This window comes from Protopterus annectens, chromosome 9.part0 (assembly GCF_019279795.1).
Source record: "Protopterus annectens isolate FY-2018-M chromosome 9.part0, PAN1.0, whole genome shotgun sequence".
NCBI lineage: Eukaryota > Metazoa > Chordata > Ceratodontiformes > Protopteridae > Protopterus > Protopterus annectens.
Genome location: NC_056743.1, coordinates 1,855,544,825 through 1,855,568,989, shown reverse-complemented (window position 1 = coordinate 1,855,568,989; position 24,165 = coordinate 1,855,544,825).

Sequence of the window (24,165 nt, the reverse complement as noted above, 5' to 3'; positions counted from 1 at the left end):
GTGATGAAGGATTTTTTGTGTGATCACTAGTTGATTATACACCAGCTGGTTTTGTAGTTCAGACCACCCGAGTTGTTTAAGGTTGTGACAGTGGTGGGTTCTAAAAGGGGTGACAGTGGCAAATCTTGCTATATTGTTATAGCTAGTTTCGAGCTTACTTAGATTAGATTTTGATAGATTGGTATAAATAGCAGAAGCATAGAATAGGGTAGAAGTGAGGTGGGTCTGGGCAATGGTGGTTCTAGCTAGAGGTGTGAGGTAAGGTTTTATTCCTTACAAGGAGCCAACTTTTTTATTGACCATCAGAATAGTATTGTTGATATGATCGTCATAGCTGGCGTTATTATCTATAGTAATGCACAGGAGATGTGTAGTAGTATCAGGGGAAATAGTGGTACCATTGTTAGAGGTAATTGTGAAGTGGATCGATGGAGATTTTTGGGTGAGAGCAAAAAGTAACAATTTTGTTTTTTTGGGGGTTAAGGTGGAGGCAATGGTCAGAAAACCAATTTTCAACAGTGTTAAATACTGTTTGGGTAAGGGTTTGAAGAGAGATTGATGAATTAGAAGAACATATTAGAGCAGAGTCATCGGCATATTAAATACAGGTGGCTTGAGGAAAAACAGTATTGAGGTCATTAATAAAAATGGAAAATAAAAGGGGGCCTAAAATAGAACCTTGTGGGACTCCACTGTTTACGGGGAGGGGTGTGGATAGGTTATTATCCCAGAGCACTGCATGATGTCTGTTTTTTAGATAGGATGTAAACCAAAGTATTGCTTGAGGGTCAAGAGATTGTGCTTTTAGTACACTGATTAGTAAGTCATGGTTAACCATGTCAAAGGCTTTTGATAGGTCAATAAATAATGTGGAAGACAGAGAATTATTATTTTGATTTCTCTTTATACAGTCAGCAAAGGTTAGCAGGGCAGTGGTTGTACTGTGAAAGGGCCTAAAGCCCTGCTGGCAGTTGGCAAGTAAATTGTTGTCGAACAGGTGTTGAAGTAGTTGATGGTGAATACATTTTTCCATTATTTTGGCAAGTGGGGAGAGTAATGCAATTGGACAGAAATTGGAGATATCAGTGGATTTGCTTCCTTTATGTAATGGGATAATGTGGCAGACTTTCCATATGGATGGGATGCTACCTTCTGTGATGGTACAGTTTATAAGGATGGATATGGGATAAGCTATGACTTTGGAAACTATTTGAAGATATTCAGCTGGCAGGCAGTCAGCAGAAGGGGTACAAGGCTTAAGTTTTTGAAGGAGTTTGCAGATAAAGGATGTTGGTACAGGTTGTATGTGGAAGGAGGGCACTGCACTGTTTATGTTTTGTAAAGGGTTGGGACGACTGGGAGGGAGTGTCTTTGCAAGATTTTGAATAATTTCAGTGAAGTAATTATTGAAGGCATCAGCTATTTGCAAAGGATTGTCATGAGGAATTGAAGTTGGGGCTGGAGTTTTGGAATGTCCTGGTCGGAGAAGTTTGTTGATGCCTGACCAGAACTTTTGTGGGTTTTTTGTATGAGATTGTTGAAGGTGGAGATAATTTTTCTTGTCTATGATAATGTCCTTTTTGGTTGCATTTCTTATCTGTTTAAAGAGTAGATGGTCTGCAGAGCTCTTAGTGGCTCTCCATTTGGCCCATATTTTGTTTTGTAGGAACATTTTTTTCCTTAGTTTGTTGTGTGAGCCATGGAGCTGCTTTGGTCCTGACTCTGGAGGATCGAAGGGGGGCATGGAGATCCAGGATTTGTAGGAATTTAGTATTAAAGTAAGAAACAGCTTCATCTAGTTTGAGGTGTTTCAGAGGTGACCAGTCACAAGCTTTTAGTTTGTTTTGAAAGCTATCTACTTGGAAGTGTTTTTTTGTACGAAAGGTTATAAAGGTGTTATTGGTAGGCTTATGAACCTTTTGCCTTATTATATAGGTTAAAACGTGGTCGCTAATGTCATCAGGTAGTATTCCTGGTATATAGGTTTCAGGATAACTATTAACAAGGATCCAGTCAAGAGTGGTTTCTTTATTACTAGGTTTGTGGATTCTTGTGGGGGTGTTTATTATTTGGGTGAAACCATAAAGATTAATGTGGGTGTTAGGATTAGGGGAACTACAGGTAGTCCAGTCAATATTAAAGTCACCTAGTACTATTGCTTCTTGAGGAAGTAGGGTGGAAAGGCTACTAAGAATGTTTTCAAGAGTATTAGTATTATTTCCAGGTGGGATATAGGTACAGATTATAAAAATAGATTTAGATTTATTAAGTTGTAGTTTAATAGTAAGGGTTTTGGCATTGGTAGGAGGTAGAGGTGCATTATAGGATGAAACTTGAAGTTCTGATTTATACAAGATAGCTACACTACCACCCTTTTTGGAAGTATGGTCACATCTGAGGATGTTGCATCCAGGTGGGTTTATTTCTAGGTCATGAGTAGAGGGTCTTAACCAAGTTTCTGTAAGACAAAGGATATCAAATGCATGAACTTGTAAAAGAGCATGTAATTGACTGAGTTTGTTGTTAATGCTATGGATGTTAAGTTGAGCTATTTTGAGAGAATTACCTAATTGTGTGGAGGTAGAAATTCCATTAGATGTTTGTGTTTGTGGATTATTGATATTTTGTTGGTTATTGTAAATTTGTTGATTAGGACCAGGATTAGGATGAATATCTCCATCTAATAAAAGATGAATAGGATGTTTTAGTACAGTCTTTATGTTTTTAAAGTACTTGGGTGAGCTTAACTTGCTGGGGAGGTAGGTAATATGAAAAGATCTATGAAACTTTGGGAGTAAGTAAACTAAAGTGGAGGTTATATTGCTATGGGAGAGGGAGCTGAGATGTGAGTTTGGTATAGTTTGTTGGTGGGGATGTTTATTATTAGCTAGAGAGAAGTGCTCATAGAGGGTTAGGGTATAGGGTAAAGTTAGGAATAGTAATGAAGAAGTTATAAAAAGATAATTTTTAAGGATAGAGTTATGTAAGAAGGTCATTTTAGAAAGTAGGTTTAGTGAGGTAATGTAAAAAGTAAGATAAAGTAAATAAATAAGGTGTGGTCTGGTAGTTTAGAGGGATAATTGTACCTTAGTAAAAAAGGGTGGGGATGATTAAGGAGATAGTTATGGGAGGAGTTTTCAATTAGAAGTCTAAGGTGATAGGGAGATTAATTATGAGGGTGTGGCTTGTTATGTTTAAGTGTAACAGCACTGGGGGTGGGTGGGAATTGGGGGTAGGGTAGGGGAGCTGAGTGAGCCCGCAGGGCGAAACGGAGTGGGTTAGAGAAGGTAGAGTAAAAGGTAGCAGAGACAATCAGAGATGTAGCAGGTTCCAGGTACAATGAAGGTGGGCAGTGGCAAGTAGAGTCTGGAAGAGCAGGTTGGAGGTAGAGATGGATAGAGGAGTGGGGGTAGATGGAAAAGTAATTATGGAGCTATTGGGTGTAGAAGGAAAGGAATAAGAGCAGCAACACAAAGCAGGTGGTAGAGAAGCTAGTCTGGGGAGCAGTCAGGAACAAGACCCAGGAAAGAGGCTAGGAAAAGGTGGGGTGAAGAAGTAATGGCCTGAGGCTACCTAGGAGCACCACCTAGTGGGCAAATGACAGAATGGAACAAGGTAACTGAAATAAAGGTAGCAGTGAAGGGGAGTGACAGGTAATGTGTACAGGGGGTAAGGGAAAAGGGCAATAGGAAACACAGACAGAGAGGGGTATGGCTGCTGGTACTCTGAACTCAGTGGCTTAAGTACTATCTATGCGTGATACAGGATAAAGATGCACAGAAACAGTCTACCACCTATGCACTGAAAAATTAGGCATACACACTTAGAGATACATGATTAGGGTGTGACATACTTTCTAATCCATTAGGAACAGGTCATAAATAACAGATCACAGACCCGGAGAAACATTTGAGCAGGCTTTGGAATGGCTGTAAAGGATGGAAGGGGTCCTTAAAGACCAGTCAGGTCCTTTAGTTCAGAATAGGAGGTTGAGAGCTAGGAGGAATCAGAAATATAACATCATAAGAATAAGGTAGGGGTTAAGGCAACAAGACTATAGTTGTGCAGTAAAAACAAACTTCTGTAGAAATATAGTACAAAAATGCAATATAGTAACATATGCTAGGTAAAATAAAACAGTCCAGTACATGTGCAAGGTAACAGCTACTTGGAGATAGGCTGTGTCTCCCATGGTGGTAGGTCTAAAGTGGACTAAGTAATCAGAAAGCTACATCTAGGAAATAATTGGCAACTACACTAAGAATAAAGGTAAGCAGGTCTACCTTGCAGAGGGAGACTGATGGCCAGGATACAGGATAAATCAATTAGTCACAAGACCAAGTTGTACTCTAATAATGGGTCCAGAATAAGCACGCAGTTTCAGGGAAGTGAATGACAATTAGTTTAACATGCCAAGTGGTTGGCACAGGCTGTAAGCCAATAAGTAAAGCTACACAAAAGGAGCCTTACCAGTAACCAACAATAGCTGCAGTAAAGGAAATAAAAACATTGGTTCAGAATGTTCATTTATAAACAAGGCAGGGTGCCCAGGTACATGAGTAAGCACTCAAAGAGGTGTGATATATTTTACACTGTATTGTACTTAAAAGTAGGTAGCAGTACACAAGCAGGATAATAGTCTGCTATTAGGGTACGATGCTAGAACTAAGCACGCTAGGCAGTACACATGCAGGATAATGGGCTGATAATAGGGTAAGACACTTAAACTTAATACGCTAAAAAAGGTGTTTCAAATAGCATCTGCCTAAGCAAAAATGCCTAGGTTAATAAACGCTCAATAGGCAGGAGAATAGGCTGATACAGGTAGATATTAGGTTAGGACACTGAAACAAAAATGCTCTAAAAGGCAATTCAAGCAGCATCTGCCTAAGCAGGAATGCCTAAGGTACTGAACACTCAAAAGTTACATGTGGCATCAGCGAGAGAAGGAGATGCAGTCTTAAAAAGACTACGGCAACGACTCAAAGCTATGTCCGCCTTACGAAGCTACATACTCTAAATAGACATAAATGGTAAGTGTAGCCAGGCATACTGCAGGCTTGATTATAGGTACACTACAGTAAAGAACACTACGTGGGAGACGGTGGTATTCCAAGTAGCCGTTTTATGGAAAAGTGTCATAACTAATCATAACTTTTGCACACAGTGCAGACTAGAGAGGTTGTTGACTGCAACTGAGCTACAAAATATAAGTATCTTGATTTTTTTTATTATTTTTACAGATTACTGTTTTTACAATTTAATATATATAAAGCACTTTGTCTATTCAGTATCTTCACAAATCCTTATCTGTTTAAAAACTTTCATTTGTCTCTGTTAGTGCTTGCTGTCTTGGAGGCTATTGTGTAAACTGAAACATCTCCTCTGTGTAATTATCTCTTGGCTAGTGGGGGCTGGTTCTTTTGTGTTCTTGTAAAAAAAAAGTTTCTGTCTTTTGCACACAGTGCAGACTAGAGAGGTTGTTGACTGCAACTGAGCTACAAAATATAAGTATCTTGATTTTTTTTTGATTATTTTTACAGATTACTGTTTTTACAATTTAATATATATAAAGCACTTTGTCTATTCAGTATCTTCACAAATCCTTATCTGTTTAAAAACTTTCATTTGTCTCTGTTAGTGCTTGCTGTCTTGGAGGCTATTGTGTAAACTGAAACATCTCCTCTGTGTAATTATCTCTTGGCTAGTGGGGGCTGGTTCTTTTGTGTTCTTGTAAAAAAAAAAAGTTTCTGTCTTTTGCACACAGTGCAGACTAGAGAGGTTGTTGACTGCAACTGAGCTACAAAATATAAGTATCTTGATTTTTGATTATTTTTACAGATTACTGTTTTTACAATTTAATATATATAAAGCACTTTGTCTATTCAGTATCTTCACAAATCCTTATCTGTTTAAAAACTTTCATTTGTCTCTGTTAGTGCTTGCTGTCTTGGAGGCTATTGTGTAAACTGAAACATCTCCTCTGTGTAATTATCTCTTGGCTAGTGGGGCTGGTTCTTTTGTGTTCTTGTAAAAAAAGTTTCTGTCTTTTGCACACAGTGCAGACTAGAGAGGTTGTTGACTGCAACTGAGCTACAAAATATAAGTATCTTGATTTTTGATTATTTTACAGATTACTGTTTTACAATTTAATATATATAAAGCACTTTGTATATTCAGTATCTTGACATATGCTTATCTGTTTAAAAACTTTCATTTGTCTCTGTTAGTGCTTGCTGTCTTGTAGGCTATTGTGTGAACTGAAACATCCCTCTGTGTAATTATCTCTTGGCTAGTGGGGGCTGGTTCTTTTGTGTTCTTGTAAAAAAAGTTTCTGTCTTTTGCACACAGTGCAGACTAGAAAGGTTGTTGACTGCAACTGAGCTACAAAATATAAGTATCTTGATTTTTTTTGATTATTTTTACAGATTACTGTTTTTACAATTTAATATATATAAAGCACTTTGTCTATTCAGTATCTTCACAAATCCTTATCTGTTTAAAAACTTTCATTTGTCTCTGTTAGTGCTTGCTGTCTTGTAGGCTATTGTGTAAACTGAAACATCCCCTCTGTGTAATTATCTCTTGGCTAGTGGGGGCTGGTTCTTTTGTGTTCTTGTAAAAAAAAAAAGTTTCTGTCTTTTGCACACAGTGCAGACTAGAGAGGTTGTTGACTGCAACTGAGCTACAAAATATAAGTATCTTGATTTTTTGATTATTTTTACAGATTACTGTTTTTACAATTTAATATATATAAAGCACTTTGTCTATTCAGTATCTTCACAAATCCTTATCTGTTTAAACATTTTCATTTGTCTCTGTTAGTGCTTGCTGTCTTGTAGGCTATTGTGTAAACTGAAACATCCCCTCTGTGTAATTATCTCTTGGCTAGTGGGGGCTGGTTCTTTTGTGTTCTTGTAAAAAAAAAAGTTTCTGTCTTTTGCACACAGTGCAGACTAGAAAGGTTGTTGACTGCAACTGAGCTACAAAATATAAGTATCTTGATTTTTTTTGATTATTTTTACAGATTACTGTTTTTACAATTTAATATATATAAAGCACTTTGTCTATTCAGTATCTTCACAAATCCTTATCTGTTTAAAAACTTTCATTTGTCTCTGTTAGTGCTTGCTGTCTTGGAGGCTATTGTGTAAACTGAAACATCTCTGTGTAATTATCTCTTGGCTAGTGGGGACTGGTTCTTTTGTGTTCTTGTAAAAAAAAAAGTTTCTGTCTTTTGCACACAGTGCAGACTAGAGAGGTTGTTGACTGCAACTGAGCTACAAAATATAAGTATCTTGATTTTTTGATTATTTTTACAGATTACTGTTTTTACAATTTAATATATATAAAGCACTTAGTCTATTCAGTATCTTCACAAATCCTTATCTGTTTAAAAACTTTCATTTGCCTCTCTAGTGCTTGCTGTCTGTAGGCTATTGTCCCACCCCCTCCCCCTGTTGGTGTCTTGCTCTTACTTGGTGGCTTTGCAGTTGCCCGCCCCTACTGTGACACACCTCCCAGTCTAGTGTCATTAGCTCATTCTGCTTAATACAGAGAGAACATTTGATAAGGCCTTCTGTTCCTCCTTTTTCCCTTTCAAAAAGTAAAACAAAACTTTTTTTTTTTTCTCTTTCGACTGAACCTTCTTGTGTTCTGACTGTCCTTCTCAAACATTTTGGAAATATACATTATATTTCAGAGCATTTGTTATAACTGTATTTGCTATAACTGATTTAAGTATTTTTTTCTGGCTTTTTGATTATTTACTGCTTAGCGACTGCATTTTAGCCTGTTTATACAGCTCTGCATTCTATTTAAACTGTTTTTGTGTTGAACTGTTTTGCACTTTTAAAAAGTTAGTTGTTGCTTAATTTTACCTGTAGGCTAACACACTCAAGTGCGCTAGCCGCTTAAAAGCATTTATAGCATTTACTGTCTGTTTTCTGCAAAAAAGAAAAAAAAAAATCTTGTTTTCCCGCCTTACTGAACTAGAATAGTCCAGTCTTCAGAGTTTGCTGATCTCTGGGCTTTGTCTTGGTTCCTGTGCTATTCCATATCCTTATTTGGATAAAAGGAAGCGTCTTTGTTCACCAGTGGGAGTGGGGAGCACTGAGCGGCCTATTTGTCCCTAGAGGAGTGGTTCCAGCCAGAAACTTGTAGTCTATTGGCCATTTTGGGTCAATTCCTAGCTCTTTTCAGCCCCCTGTAATAAAACCCGCTTTAGTGCACTTTTTCGCTTGTATTCAACTCAACACAGCTCCTCGTGGTGTCCTGCAGAGTTCTACAAGCAGCAGAGAGCAAAAGAGTGACTTTTTCCTGATTTAAGTATTTTTTTTCTGGCTTTTTGATTATTTACTGCTTAGCGACTGCTTTTTCGCCTGTTCATACAGCTCTGCATTCTATTTAAACTGTTTTTGTGTTGATTAACTGTTTTGCACTTTTAAAAAAGTTATTTGTTGCTTAATTTTACCTGTAGGCTAACACACTCAAGTGCGCTAGCCGTTTAAAAGCATTTATAGCATTTACTGTCTGTTTTTCTTCTGTTTTCTGCAAAAAAAAAAACAAAAAAAAATCTTGTTTTCCCGCCTTACTGAACTAGAATAGTCCAGTCTTCAGAGTTTGCTGACCTCTGGGCTTTGTCTTGGTTCCTGTGCTATTCCATATCCTTATTTGGATAAAAGGAAGCGTCTTTGTTCACCAGTGGGAGTGGGGAGCACTGAGCGGCCTGTTTGTCCCTAGAGGAGTGGTTCCAGCCAGAAACTGGTAGTCTATTGGCCATTTTGGGTCAATTCCTAGCTCTTTTCAGCCCCCTGTAATAAAGCCAGCTTTAGCCACTCTTTTTCGCTTGTATTCAACTCAGCACAGCTCCTCGTGGTGTCCTACAGAGTTCTACAAGTAGCAGAGAGCAAAAGAGTGACTTTTTCCTGATTTAAGTATTTTTTTCTGGCTTTTTGATTATTTACTGCTTAGCGACTGCATTTTCGCCTGTTTATACAGCTCTGCATTCTATTTAAACTGTTTTTGTGTTGATTAACTGTTTTGCACTTTTAAAAAAAGTTACTTGTTGTTTAATTTTACCTGTAGGCTAACACACTCAAGTGCGCTAGCCGTTTAAAAGCATTTATAGCATTTACTGTCTGTTTTTCCTCTGTTTTCTGCAAAAAAAAAAAAAATCTTGTTTTCCCGCCTTACTGAACTAGAATAGTCCAGTCTTCAGAGTTGCTGATCTCTGGGCTTTGGCTTGGTTCCTGTGCTATTCCATATCCTTATTTGGATAAAGGGAAGCTTCTTTGTTCACCAGTGGGAGTGGGGAGCACTGAGCAGCCTATTTGTCCCTAGAGCAGTGGTTCCAGCCAGAAACTTGTAGTTTATTGGCCATTTTGGGTCAATTCCTAGCTCTTTTCAACCCCCTGCTATAAAGCCCACTTTAGCACGCTTTTGCGTGATTTAGTGCAGAGTTGCCCATAGAGCACCATCGGGCAGCGCCGGTTAAACTATTTCTGGCTCCGTAAAGTCTGCTTTTCAATTTTTCCCTTAGAACTTCTCTACTTGCAATCTAAACAGTCTATTCTCTATCTCAAAAGTTCAGCACTTGCTCCTAAAGCATTTTTATATAGGTAAAGCTCAGCACTTGCTCCTAAAGCATTTTTATATAGGTAAAGTACTTGTATACTAAACAAAGTACTACATTAGCCTAGAATCCCCTTGAGTACCCATTTCCCTATAGGTCCCTTCTGACTCAGTTACACAGCAAACTTTTTCACATTTTCTAGCATGTCGAAGGGTCAGTTGCTAGCGTCCTCTCCTGTTCAGCTGGTCAATCTGGGCATCTTGAGGCAATGTTACAATTGCCTCATGTACACAGACAACCCACTCCTTCTCCCACAAAACACAAATACATGTGAGAGATGCAACTATATAGCCAAACTGGAGGCTGAGCTCTCTCAACTCTGGACTGGCAAGACCAGACTGGAGGAGAAGGAAACCACGCACACCACAAACCCAGTTTCACATAGAACTATCACAACTGCAAAACAAACACATAAACACACAAAGACATACTCGGAGGCACTGATCAAAAGTCTACCAAAACTACAGAGGCCTCCAAAGCAGACACCCAAGCAACTGCCACCTCAAGACATAAGACATGCAACACATAGTTCTCAAAGTCAGTGTGCTAAACAGTCACAGCCCTTAAGGCCAAACACAATGCCAAACACACTTGTTATAGGTGACCCCATAGTCAGACACACTGACGTCCCACTCACCAGACTGAACAAGGAAAAGATCACAGTAAGCTGCCTGTCAGGCGCTAGAATCCACCACATAACACAAGCACTCAGGTCACTCCACAGCAAGTACAAGTATGACTCAGTTATTGTCCATGTCGGTGTGAACGACCTGAGACGTACCTCCCTGGACTACATGAAAAGCGACATAGGGGAGCTCTCAGATTATGTAGCCCAGGCCGGTATGACCCTGACCCTGAGCAGTATCCTACCCTCACCAAGAATGATGCCACAATACAGAGACAAAATGATCAGCTTTAATAATTGGCTTAATTACTGGTGTCATTCTAAGGGGATCCAATGTCTGTCTGCCTGGGATGACATGCTTGACAAGCCATGCTGCTTCGCAAGGGATGGCTTGCACCTGTCACCCCTGGGCTTCCGGATATTGGCAAAGGCTCTTGCCACCCCCATAGTGCCTTTTTAGGCAAGGCTCAAATGATAAACCTACCACCCTGGAAAACAAAAATGGAGAAAAACTAAGGGTAATACTGCTCAATGCCAGAAGTCTAAACCTCAAGATGCACGCCCTCGAAGCCCTCCTCAGTATGGAGAACATCGATGTCTGTGCTGTGACTGAAACCTGGTTCAAGGCTCCTGAGAGCACCCCAACACTATCAGGTTATACCTCATATCATGCGTTCCGGCCCCAAAATCTGGACGAACCACAAAAGGAGGGGAGTATCCATATTCATAAAGGATACCCACACCTCCAGGTTAGTGGCAACGCACAAAGCATCGGAGACCATCCAGGTGCAATTAACCATAGGTAAAACTGCCCTACAGTTTGTAACATGCTACAGACCACCTTCTCAAACTCAGGAAACCCACACAGCCTTCCTGAAGACACTGGAGAGTATGAATGTCTCTCCAAACACCATCATATTGGGTGACTTCAACTACCCAAACATAGACTGGGAACATTACTCAAGCCCCAAAACCCTAGCCCAAAGGTTCCTTGAGTTCATAAACTCAAATGCTGTGGAACAACTAGTCACCATTCCCACAAGAGGAGTAAATATACTAGACCTTATCATCACAAACATGGGGACAAAATGCTCCACACCGGAAGTATATCCCTCATTGGTGAGATCAGACTATAAATTAATCTCACTGGAGATCCACATCCCACCCCCACCCCCAGCAGAAAAGACCACAGTGAAGAACTTCTCAAAAGCAAACTTCACACTTCTTAAGACTGGAGTGGTATCCTTCAAGGCCCCCGAGCCAGTGGAAACCACAACCCACGCTGCTGAAACCCTTACAAATGCCTTCTACGAGCACCTCCAGGAATGTATGGATCAAGCAGTCCCTAATAAAATCAAGACCCTTTCCACCAAAGGCAGGCGCCCGGTCTGGTGGACTCCAGCCATAAACAAACTCTACAACAAGAGGAGAAAGCTACTACATGACAGAGCAAAATCCCTAAATGGGAAGGCATCTCTGATCAATACTAGCAAAACACTACGATCACTCATAAAATCATCCAAGGCCAACTTTGAGAGAAAAATTGCTAATGACACAAAAGACAATCATAAAGCCTTCTTTAGCTATGTTAGAAACCTGGGTGGAAACTCCCAGATATGCTCAGAATTAGTCCAAAATGATAAAAAAATCACTGAACTCACAGACATTGCCACCATACTGGCAGACAGGTTCAGTGCAAATTTCTCCCTCCCCAAAAGGAGAAATATCTATCCCACCAGAGTCTAGCCTCCCAAACATCTCAGATGCCCAGGTGAGAGCTGCTCTCTCTAAAGCAAAAAACATAGCATCAATGGGACCGGACGGTGTCCCCGGCTGTGTGCTACATGAACTCAATGAGGAACTAAACCCACACATAAGGCTGCCATTTAATCTTAGCCTTACTACAGGATACGTACCCAAAGAATGGCGTACGGCAACTGTGGTCCCACTCCACAAAGGCGGTGCTTCTACAGACCCTGGAAATTACCGCCCCATAAGCTTGACGAGCCTTGTCTGCAAAGCTATGGAGAGGATCATAATGGAACTCATAAATAAAGACATTGGGGACCTACAGACACTGGATCCTACCCAATTTGGCTTTGTCAAGGGTAGATCCTGCCTCTTGAACTTGGTCGACTTTTTCGAAACAGTCACTAAGGCCATTGATGAGGGTAAGGCAGTTCACACAGCCTACCTTGACCTAGCAAAAGCGTTCGACACAATACCCCACTCGGGCATCATAGAAAAGCTCACCAGCTTAGATGTAAACCCATATGTCACAAGATGGGTTGCAAACTGGCTCAAGGACAGAACACACAGGGTTAGAGTTGCTGGTGCCATGTCAGACTCTAAGCCGGTCAAGAGTGGTGTCCCACAGGGCTCAGTCTTGGGCCCCCTCTTGTTCGGCATTTATTTTTCTGAAGTGCAGGCAAACATAGGGGGATTGTGGCTGACAAAATTTGCAGATGACTGCAAACTGGCCACCATAATTGACACTCCATCACACATAGACATCCTCCAGAAAGGTCTCATAGAAATGGACAACTGGTGCCAGAGCCATGGCCTTAAGCTAAATGCCAAAAAATGTATAGTCATACCCTTTGGGAAAAACAAGGTAACCCCTAGTTACCACATAAGTGGTAATCCATTAAACACGGAAGAAGTTATCAGGGACCTGGGGACCCAAGTTGACAGTAACCTCTCTTTTGACACTCACATTGCCAAAGTGGTTAGGAAGACCTTCTACATTGCCCACCTGATCATGAAGGATTCACATCCAGATCAGGAGAGGTCATTGTACCCCTGTACTCTTCACTTATCAGACCAATGATTGAGTACAATGCCCCATTCGGAATGTACCTTACCCGACACCTGCAGCAGTTGGAAAGACCCCAAAAGTTCCTCACCAAAAGGATAAAGGGGCTCAAACATATGTCATCGATGCCCGACTGAAGAAACTCCAGCTCTATTCAGTCGCATACTGTCTGCTCAGAGGTGATCTGTGCCTGACATACAAGGCCATGTCCAACCCGGAATTAATGGACATGCTCCACCTCAAAAAATCCAAATCCACCAGAGCCACGAGAGCAAGAGACTTAAACCTCAACACGGATATAAATAGGATGTGCTGGAGGGACAGATTCATCACCCAGAGACTCCTACACTATGGAACAGAATCCCAGTCCATGTGAGGCAGAGCCCCTCACTGACTCTGTTCAAGAGAAATCTTGACGAGTGGATGGGAGATCGTAGGTTTACCCCAGGAATCATCTCTGTATCACTACTGGACAGAGGCACAGCAAACTAATGGGTATAGTATTCTCATCCTAAGGGGTGGTGAAAGCCACACACACTTTGGCTAGGCTTATAAATGCCCTAGGGCAGATAGCCTAGTATGAACCTATGAACCTATGAACCTATGAACTACAATTATTGAAAGCCATGACATCAGATTACACTCTTAGAACAAGCAACAGGCATAGGTAACTAATATACCATTTGTAGCGATGCCAAAGATTCAATTGACAAGCGCAAGAGTAAGAGCAACAGTGTTTAGCAATACATGTTACAACAGAAAAAATTGAGTCTTGGCTAAACAGGTATGAATCACTAGCATTGTCTGTAGGTAGCAGGATAAGCACCTTATACAAAACATAAGATATATCGTACAGAGTAATAAACTGTTAATGTACTTACATGACAAACATGCCTCTGGGATCAGGGATACTCAGCAGTCAGGGCAGGAACATAGTAGTAAAGATGGTGCCATGAGGGGAATCCTTCCTAAATGCCCTTAGGACAGGATGTGGTGAGGGTGGGGGAGGAGACAGAGAGGGGTGGGGGCAGGTAAATGTGAGGAGGTAAGATGGTCAATAGAACTGCATAACAGGGTAATGAAGAGGCTGAGGAGGAAGAAGGGATAAAGTGGTGAAGGATTATGTGTTAGGGCAAAAAAAAGGAGCTTAAAGATGGTAGAGAACTAAAAGTAGAGCTTAAAGATAGTAGGGAGCAGCATAGGACAAGGTAATAGAGAGGGCAAAAAGAGGTTTTAGAGCAGGTAGAGTAAAAGGTAGCAGAGACAATCAGAGATGTAGCAGGTTCCAGGTGCAGTGAAGGTGGGCAGTGGCAAGTAGAGTTTGGAAGAGCAGGTTGGAGGTAGAGATGGATAGAGGAGTGGGGGTAGATAGAAAAGTAATAATGGAGCTATTGGGTGTAGAAGGAAAGGAATAAGAGCAGCAATACAAAGCAGGCGGTAGAGCAGCTAGTCTGGGGAGCAGTCAGGGACAAGACCCAGGGAAGAGGCTAGGAAAAAGTGGGGTGAAGAAGTAATGGCCTGAGGCTACCTAGGAGCACCACCGAGTGGGCAAATGACAGAATGGAACAAGGTAACTGAAATAAAGGTAGCAGTGAAGGTGAGCGACAGGTAATGTGTACAGGGGGTATATATATATATGTGTGTGTGTGTGTGTAAATATATATATATATATATATATATATATATATGTGTGTGTGTGTGTGTGTGTGTGTGTGTATGTGTATGTATATGTATATATGGGTCTAGGAAATTTCACTGAATGCACATTTCACTGAAACTCAAATTAGTGTGCACTTTTCACTGAAAGCTCAGTTCACTGAAAACTCAATTCACTGAAACACATTTCACTGAAAGTTATATATTGCCTTTTACCCACTTTGCAACCCTGGAGTTAGTACATATAGTAAGGGGGTACGCCCCCCACAATTAAATATTTTGAACTATATACATGGATACTTGCAATTCCAATATATTACTCTTTTCTGAACAGAATATATACTTAAAATGTGTAGGCGGCTCAATGTGGGGGGGGGGGCGGAGGCCCCACACACCCCTTTACTATATATACTAACTCCAGGTTCGCACTGCAGTGGGGAAAAGGCCATATATAACTTTCAGTGAAATATGTTTCAGTGAATTGAGTTTTCACTGAATTGTGCTTTCAGTGATTTGTGTTCAGTCATTTGAGTTTCAGTGAAATGCGCATTCAGTGAAATGTCCTAGACCCATGTATATATATATTTATTTATATATATATTTATATATATATATATATATATATATATATATATATATATATATATATATATATATATATATATATATATATATATATATATACACATATATATATAATGCATGTATATATATATATATATATATATATATATATATATATATATATATATATATATATATATATATATATATATATATATATATATATATATATGTATGTATATATATATATATATATATATATATATATATATATATATATATATATACACACACACACACACACACACACACACACACACACATTTATGTATAACATATGTCCATAACATGTAGTGGAGTCATACCTCAGCACCAATAGTTACAACCTCTTAGTGCAAGGGGATGTCATGTAAGTATTGCATGTATAAATGTAGAATGTTGCTACAGTAACAGGGGTTGTCTTAACATGAAATTTGTGTGGGAAATCACATCTGATACTGACATGTACGACATCAGTTACTGACAGACATCATAAGATCATCATAGTGCAATACCACACAAACCACAGTAATGATCCTGTGGAATACAGCATAGATATGACCAATAAATGTGGACAGTCTGACACTCTCTAGTCAATCCAGAGGTATACACAGAACTCCTTAGTGCAAGATGTGTGGAACAAGCCTGACAAAGTGGATGTTTACAGCCATGTAAATGGGGATATCATACAGGGGCGGCTCGTGGCATCGGGCTGCCGGACTGCAGCCCCCTCAGCGAGTAGTTTATTTTGTTTTTTTTTATGTAAAAAAAAAAAATCTGTTTTTGTACTTTTAAATTTCGAGTCCGTGACTCGAAATTACGCGCATGCGCTTTGCGCGCTTCAATCGCAACAGCGTTTTTTTTTTTTTTTTCTAAATTCTTGCTGCAATGTTTTCATTGCAGCCCGGAGGAGCAAAGAAGGCATCATTGTGATGCCCAGAACTTCCCAGAAGTCTATGCGGTTGAGACACAAACCGCATAGACATGGAAGGGGCTCGGACTGCGACGTCCGCAGGCACGTCATGATGTGCTTGCTGGGCAAATGCTGCTGATTGGTTGTCGCTCTCTTCCCGGGCTTTATGTGCTGGGAGAAGAGCGAGAATCAGTCAGTCAAGCTTCGGTCGGAATCGAGCAGCTTTGCTTAGCCTTTTTGTGTTTGTCATTATTTTACTTTTTTTTTGCATTTGATATTTCTGATTTTTTTTTTTTTTTTGGTCTTTTGGAATCGTTTTTTTTTTTTGGGTGGATACCGTGGATTGGATTTCATTTTGACAGCGCTAGAAGAAGAACAGAAGAAAGAAGAAGAAAGAAGAAGAAAAGTACCGAGTCAAAGACGGGTGCTGCAGAATTAAGTAAGTATTATGTTAGCTTTCAGTTTCAGTATGTATGTATCCCATGTTGCCTTGGCTTGCAATGAAGGATGTTTTGCAAGTATTCAGTTTCTCTTGTCCATATACCTAATCCGGTATTTTTGCTTTCTGACTAGGTTGTTGCTTGTCTGAGATTCAGTATGACACGGTGGAACAAAAGTGCGCGCAAATGAACTGGTTCTGATGAAATAAATATGCCTGATGCTGCTATTCTGAGTCTATATTTTTGTTGCTTTTAGCAGTTTTGTAGTCTTTGTAGACTTAGCACGCAAATACCTTTACTTTTGTTTTATTTTGAGGTTCTGCAACTTGTACTGTTCATGATCATGAAAGAAAGTACATCATATGAGATATGAACATCTGATGGCCTTCATTTCATACTATGCTAGACTCTGAATAAGAATGATAAGAGTTTGTGAAACCTATCTGTAAAGTGTGATATCAATGCCTTTTTGGTTAAACTGTCTAATCTGTTATGATATTCTGAAGTCTACTCTAAATAAATCACATACTTGTCTTCATCATGTGCTGCCAAGAGTTAAACTAACTCAGTCTTCAAAACAAACATTTAGGAACAAATGGAGATAATTTAAAAAAAGGATTTTTATTTGTAATGATTTGCCACTGGGGAAACAAAATAAGTCTTATGTGAGAACTAATTTCACTTTTTATAGACTAAAGTTGATGTAATGCACTAGGCAAAGAGATTACTTTAATTAAAACATTTAAGTGAGTTATCTTTTAATAGCTTCAGTCATGCATTTCCTCATGGCTTTGAAGTCTGAAGTGCTAATAGTAATAACTCTGTGCAGACGAATAAACCCTCACATATGTTTAAAAGTCACTTCAGATGGTAAAACTCAGTAAGAAGAATTGGATTTGGAAGTCCTTAATGTAGAGACAGATGTAGCTTTTAGATGTGGTCTGCCATTGACCCACCTTACTCCTTTTATATGTCACATGATAAGGTTAATAACTACTGATGACACAAGCAGGCATGGATGCAAGAAAGAAACAAATCAGACTGGACAGATGATACAGAATGTGTTGCTACGAGGCCTACCTCAATAAGCAGTGGTGGAAAAATTACTTCAACATGAAGTCACTGTGGTGTGTTTGTGCATGTTTGTTTGTTGGTATCTTTGTGTGTACACAATGTATGTAAGTATATGCATGCATTTATCTGTGTGTGTGTATACACATGGGCATGTGTTCATGCATATGTTTGTGTATGTGTAGGTATTTCTGTGTGGCATTCAGTCATATAAAATGCGGTTTATTGTTTGGGGTACTGTTCTAGTTTTGGAAGGATGATAGACAGGCCAGCAGAAAGTACACAACAAACAACTGACTGTTAACACGCTTTAGCCTTGCATCTATTTCTAAAAGGAACACAACAGTACCTCTCAACTATCCAGATTTTTACTGAATGCCCAGATTTTGCCTTATATTTTTGGTTTGTTCCTCATAAAATTTGTGGCAAATCATTTAAGAATTAAGTCACTAAATAATGACACACTGAGTTTCAGACTTCATAACCAATGCATGCTAAAGTAAGACTTGTTGTTCTATTAACTGTCTCAGTTTATACAAGAGCATTTTTAGTACTGTTTATATGTTCCCACAATATATTTGGCCTTGTCCAGATTTACTGCATTAACAGGTTGAGAGGTACATACATGCAAATTGCTTTATAGAATTAGGTATAGCCAAACCTCAACTGTCCCTGATTTTGGCTCAAAATGTTGCTCTTCCCCTAATAATCCCTCCGCAAAATAGCAATTTTGGAAGAAAACATGGAGGGTTTACAATTAAGAAATAACTGTAATCATAGTTATAGATTACTTTTATTTCAGAAATGCATGTAGATTCTTTTATTTTTTCAGCTGCTCAAGTTAGCAGTACTAATATTAAAGTGTCCCTTCTTTGACAGGTTCCCAGCTGTATTGTGTGGCTATTTTATATTTTTACATCACATTTTTGGTTCATTTTTCATAAAATTGTGGGGTTTTTTTGGCAAATTAGTGACAAAATCATTAAAGATGGAAGTTAGAAAATAATGACAGACATTTGAGTTTCAGATTTCATACCATTCAGAAAATTCATACTAATGCAAGACCTATTCTATTATCTTTCTAAGTTTATAAGAGCAATATTTTAAAAAAAATGTCCTTGTTTTTAGGCCTTTGTCCCACTTCTTTGTATGGCTTTGTCCAGATTTCTTGCTCTGAGGTTGAGAGGTATGACAAATGTGTTAGGGTCATCACAGTCCGCCAGAGACATTTCAAATTGTGACATACTTGTTGCACCCCACTCCCCCATGTAGTGACTCTGGATGTGTTGAAGCAAGGCAAGGAGCAGTTATGCAGTGTAAATGTGCAGGGTATCCCCCCATCCAAGGTAGACACAAGTACAGCAGTGGCTTTTCATCTGTCCTTGATTTTTGGAGAATGGTCTGGTTTCTGTCATATTTTTTGTACTGTTGATTTATGCTTATTACTCAAAGTGCCTGTTGCTCTGTGTTTAAGTAGCAATACTTTAATGACCATCAGCTAAGCTTGGCTGAGATTGTAAGATGCAAGTAAGCTTTGATAAGCATACTGTTAAAGAATTGCCAACATTGAAAGCCTTTCTGTTGTTGCCATGTAGAGAATACATAACTAGATAATGTATAAGCCTTGGGTATTGAAATGCATATGACAGTATTTGTAATAAAGGACAGGATTACATTATTTTAAGAAGCTCATTACATTTGGAGACTTCCAGTCATCTCTGCAGGCTTTACCTGTAAACTAAACAGAATGCCAATCGCGTGGTCCATAACCTGTACAGTAATCCTTTTAAGCAATGTATCTTGAGCTTATTTCTTGTTTGCTTTTCATTTTTTACTTTGATCCTGTTTTCCCCATGAAACAAGTAGATGTCAGGCAGCAGGTCTTTTTTTGGATTAGGAACATTTTTACATGTGGGGGCATCAGAGATTTCTACTTTTAGCATGTTACTTTGTACTTTAATAAAGCCGAATATAAATTATAATTAGAACTGCAGTGCAAGAAGTGGTTTGAGTTGAGTGCTGCTTGTTTTTCTTATACTTGATTTTGACTGGCATTCCATTAATGTATTTAAAAAAGTAATTTATTTTTTCATGCCTCACAACCTTTTTGTTTCTATCTAGATATTAAGTAAGCTGTCATGCAGCCAATGCATTGAAATATTTTTATTCTTCTACACTTCATTTTGTCTTGATTGGACTCTCATAATGATGGTTTGGCACCCACGGCAGTGTATTTAGTCATGTTTTTGTGGTTTTGAGCATAGCCCCCCCCTTTCTAGTTGGCCACACCCCTTCCCATTGACCCCACCCATTCAGCTGTCTCCTGCAGCCCCCCTTTGATTTGAAGTCACCAGCCACCACTGATATCATGAAAACGCTGGAATAGATAAGCTCACACAGTTTATGCATTGACACACTCCAGTCTGTCCTGACACATATTAACCAGAGGAGCAGAGGTCACAATTCCACATACTACCCACTAGTTAGTGACATACATCTGTGCAGCATCACACTATTTTATCAGAAATACACAACAGTTATGGCGGCCCGGCAACAGTACATCTGACGAATATCTGGACATAACCTCACACTAGTTAATTACGCTGAGCTGCAAGGCATATTACAAAGCACTGTGCAAACTACAGACAGACTGCCACAACACTGACCTATGTTTAATATGGGGGAATATACATGCACTTGCAAATATAGCAGGCTCTACAGGCATGTAACAGCACGGAGTAACAGACACCAGTTCATAGGTTCATAGGTTAGTACTAGGTTAACTGCCCTTGTGAGCCATTGTAAGCCTAGTCAATTATCCCTTGTGAGACTCAAACCCTGCACCTTGTGTTTGTAAGGCAAACACCTTTACCATTCGGCCACCCTCCCAACCCCTCAGTGTGAAAGTGCATACCCACAACTAATCTGAACCCAGCCACAGTCACATATGGTATGCATACTGATACTTAAATATTTTTTCCTTTTTTGTATCATTGAAGAAGGCTCTCAGGAGCCAAAACCGGTCTGATGGTTTTGTAAATTGTTTGTCACAATTTTACAGACATAGGGGGATTTGTTTTCCCTATGGTAATAAACTATTTATTTGGATGTGGCATTTGCCAACATTTGCTGGCTTTTTCATTTTTTTTTAAGTTCCTTTTGGCCGTGCAAAGGTTCTATGGGCACCTGCTTGTGTTTGGATGGTTTTTTCCAGTTGCTGTCAACTGTTGTTGGCTGGTGCGCAACTTATGTCAAGGTTCATCATTATTGTGACTTTCGGTGTTACTATCTCATGGTATTGGATTCATACTTTTGGTTCTAGCCATCGTTTGGAAGAGCTCCATATATCAACGATAATTTGGATTTACATCGGGTCCGTTTTTTAAACAGACTGCATACATAATTGTTTTTGTATTGTTACATTTTCTATGTCATGTATTTATGAATATCATGAATATTATAGTATTTAAGTAATTGCTTCTTGGCTGACCGCTGTTTTCATCTATATGGTTACATTTTGTACATTTACGTAACTCTACTTCCTGTTGGTTTATTTGCGAATATTGCCAGCGTTTGGAAGAGCTTCATACATCTATTTGTATTGTGTCCGTTTTTCAAGCGGACGGAATGTATTTTTGTTTTGTATGGTTCTGGTTCCTAATGGTGAATTGATTCGGATCAGCTATTTTCACTGATATGTGTGTCGACACATGCTAAGGTATATTGAGGTTAGCTCATGGCTTATTGCTTTGATTAAATATTTTTTATTTATTAGGATATCAGTTAAATGCGGTATGGCTACGTTATACGTTTTTGTATGTAGCTTTACTTTTGGATTTAGTTGAGTAACATTGTTAGCGTTTTGTTAAACGCTATTTTTGAATTTTGTGTCCGTTTTTTTCAAACAGATCCAATAGACGCATGTTTTGTAGATCTTAGAGGCTGTTTATAGTGAATGCATTTGCATTTGTGGTTACCTTTGTATGATTGTTGACACACATATCAGTTATACCTAGGAGTATTTATTGTTTAATTTTTTCAAACATTTTCTGTTTTTCATACACATTTTTTTGTGTCTATCCTGGTTTGGATTTGTTTTTAGTCCGCTTTTTAAAGCGGTCTGAATGGATATTTGTTTTGTTTGGGCCAGTTCTTTGTAATAGCAATTACAGTTATATTGTTTGTCTTTTTTGACATTCAAATTGACATATATTGAAGGTGGTTTCAGTGAGCTTGTTGCTCACCTTGTTTGATTAAGTAATTAATTATTCATTTAGTGCGGTACAAGTTTAATGTGGTACGGTTATGATATAATATATGTATGTGGTTACATTTCCTGATTTATTCTTGCCAGTGTTTTCATTTTATGTTGGATTTTGCATTTCTCTGTGTCCGTTTTTTATGCGGACTTATGTACATGCAGTTTGCATGATTTCGATGTTTACAATAGTTATATTGTTCATATTCTGGGTCATTTTGCGTTTAAATCAGATATCATCTTTCTGTAGTGTTTTGGACGTGGTCTTACTTTATTTATTCGGTTTTATATTTAAGTTTTTTCAACGGGGACGATACCTATGGCTCTGTGTCAGTGAATGTTCCTTAATTTTCATATACATGAACTTGTTGTTTATGTTTGATTAACAGTGGATCATTATTTCAGAATAGTCAAGTTTTTCAGGATGTTTGGTATTTTGATTTTTTATAATTTTGATTGTCAATAGAATTTAGGTTGATGTACACACATTTTTGGTCCTAACAGGACTTCGAGGTTTATATGTTATCATTTTTCATGACCATAGAAAGACATCATTATAGATGCTTATTGTTTTGGTTCCCAGTCACAGTTTTTATTACTCAGGTTGGGTGAATATTGTCATACATTGCCAATACTATTTGGTGATATATATTATTTTGTTTAGTTAGTTACATTGTGGTTTTTGAGATATATATCAAGATTTTTGACTTATGGGATTTTTTGGAGACAACCACACCATCTTTGTAATGTGTCTACAGGTGTGTTATGAATACTGGTATTGCTGATTAACACTGACACTTTACATTGGTTTAAAATTTTTATGATTATTTTATCATATTAGGTGGTTCCAGGCCGATGTACATAGATATGGTCATTGTGCCTAACATCCTATGTGGATTGGTATTGTTTTATAGCTGGTTTCCAAGATTGACCAATACGCAGTACGACGACTTCAGAGGGGTTGTCAGTTCGTTTTGGCTGTTTATTGTATTGGTTGAAATAATTGAACACTGATCCACAAGACTTATACACATACCAAGTTATATTACATATTTTTTTGATTATTGGTATTTTTGTGTATAATGGTCTTGTTTTGGATCAATTCAATATTTTGTGGAATTTTCATTTAGGCTATATCTTTAGTGCACAGGCTGGATAATATATGATATATCAATTTTTGTGTCAGTGTATGTATTAGCATACATTCAACACTGTTTTTTTCATTGAGTGTTATATTTGTTCACACTTGATGATATATTCTATTTGGTTTGGTTGTGTTTGGTTTTGAGGTTTAGAATATGGCACTTTCACCCATCATACAGGGTTTATCTTCTGATGTGGATGATTTATCTGTGTTTGGTTTGGATAAACATGGATTGTCATCCCCTTCTGTGACTGTGGGATCTGATTTGGACACACAATGTGAGTTATTTTTTACCAGGTTGGGTAAGAACATGAAGATGGTTAGGACCATTGTGTGGCACCTACGTTTATTTAAAGCATATCAGGAGAAACATATTACTCCACGGGGCCTTAGGGTTAAGATACAGCCTTTGGTCTCTAATATTGATGACCAACTCATTGAGGATTGGGGTCATATTCAACAATTAGCCTCCTCTAAATTTGTGGATGCTTTGGCTAATTTTTATGAATGTAAGGTGCAAAAAGGTGTCAAAGACCTAGAAACTGTTTGCTTGGAGTCTAACAAGTTTGAAACCTGTGATTCTTTTGTTACACAGGTTAAAAAACTTACCACTGATTTGTCCAAAATGGAAGCTACCCTAAAGGACAGGAAACTTAAAAAAATTCTTAGGGATGTAGGTGATTATGAGAGGGGTAAACCTTTTGATACATCCAAAAATGTTTCTTTCAGGTTACCCAGAGATGATAATAAGTACGATAAGAGGTCATCTACTCCCAAAAGAAAAAGGCCAAAATCTATTCCTAAGAAAAATTTTGGTTCTTCTAGTTGTACCTCTGGGGAGGATACCTCTTCCAACACGGAAGGTGAATTGGAAGAATACTCCAGTAAGGGGGCACCCAAGGCCAAAAGGGATAACTGTCCACACCCTCCCAATTTAGATACAGACGAGGGGGGCGGAAGCACAAGAAAAGAAACATCCAAACAGAGTCTGGAGGTATTATTGAAA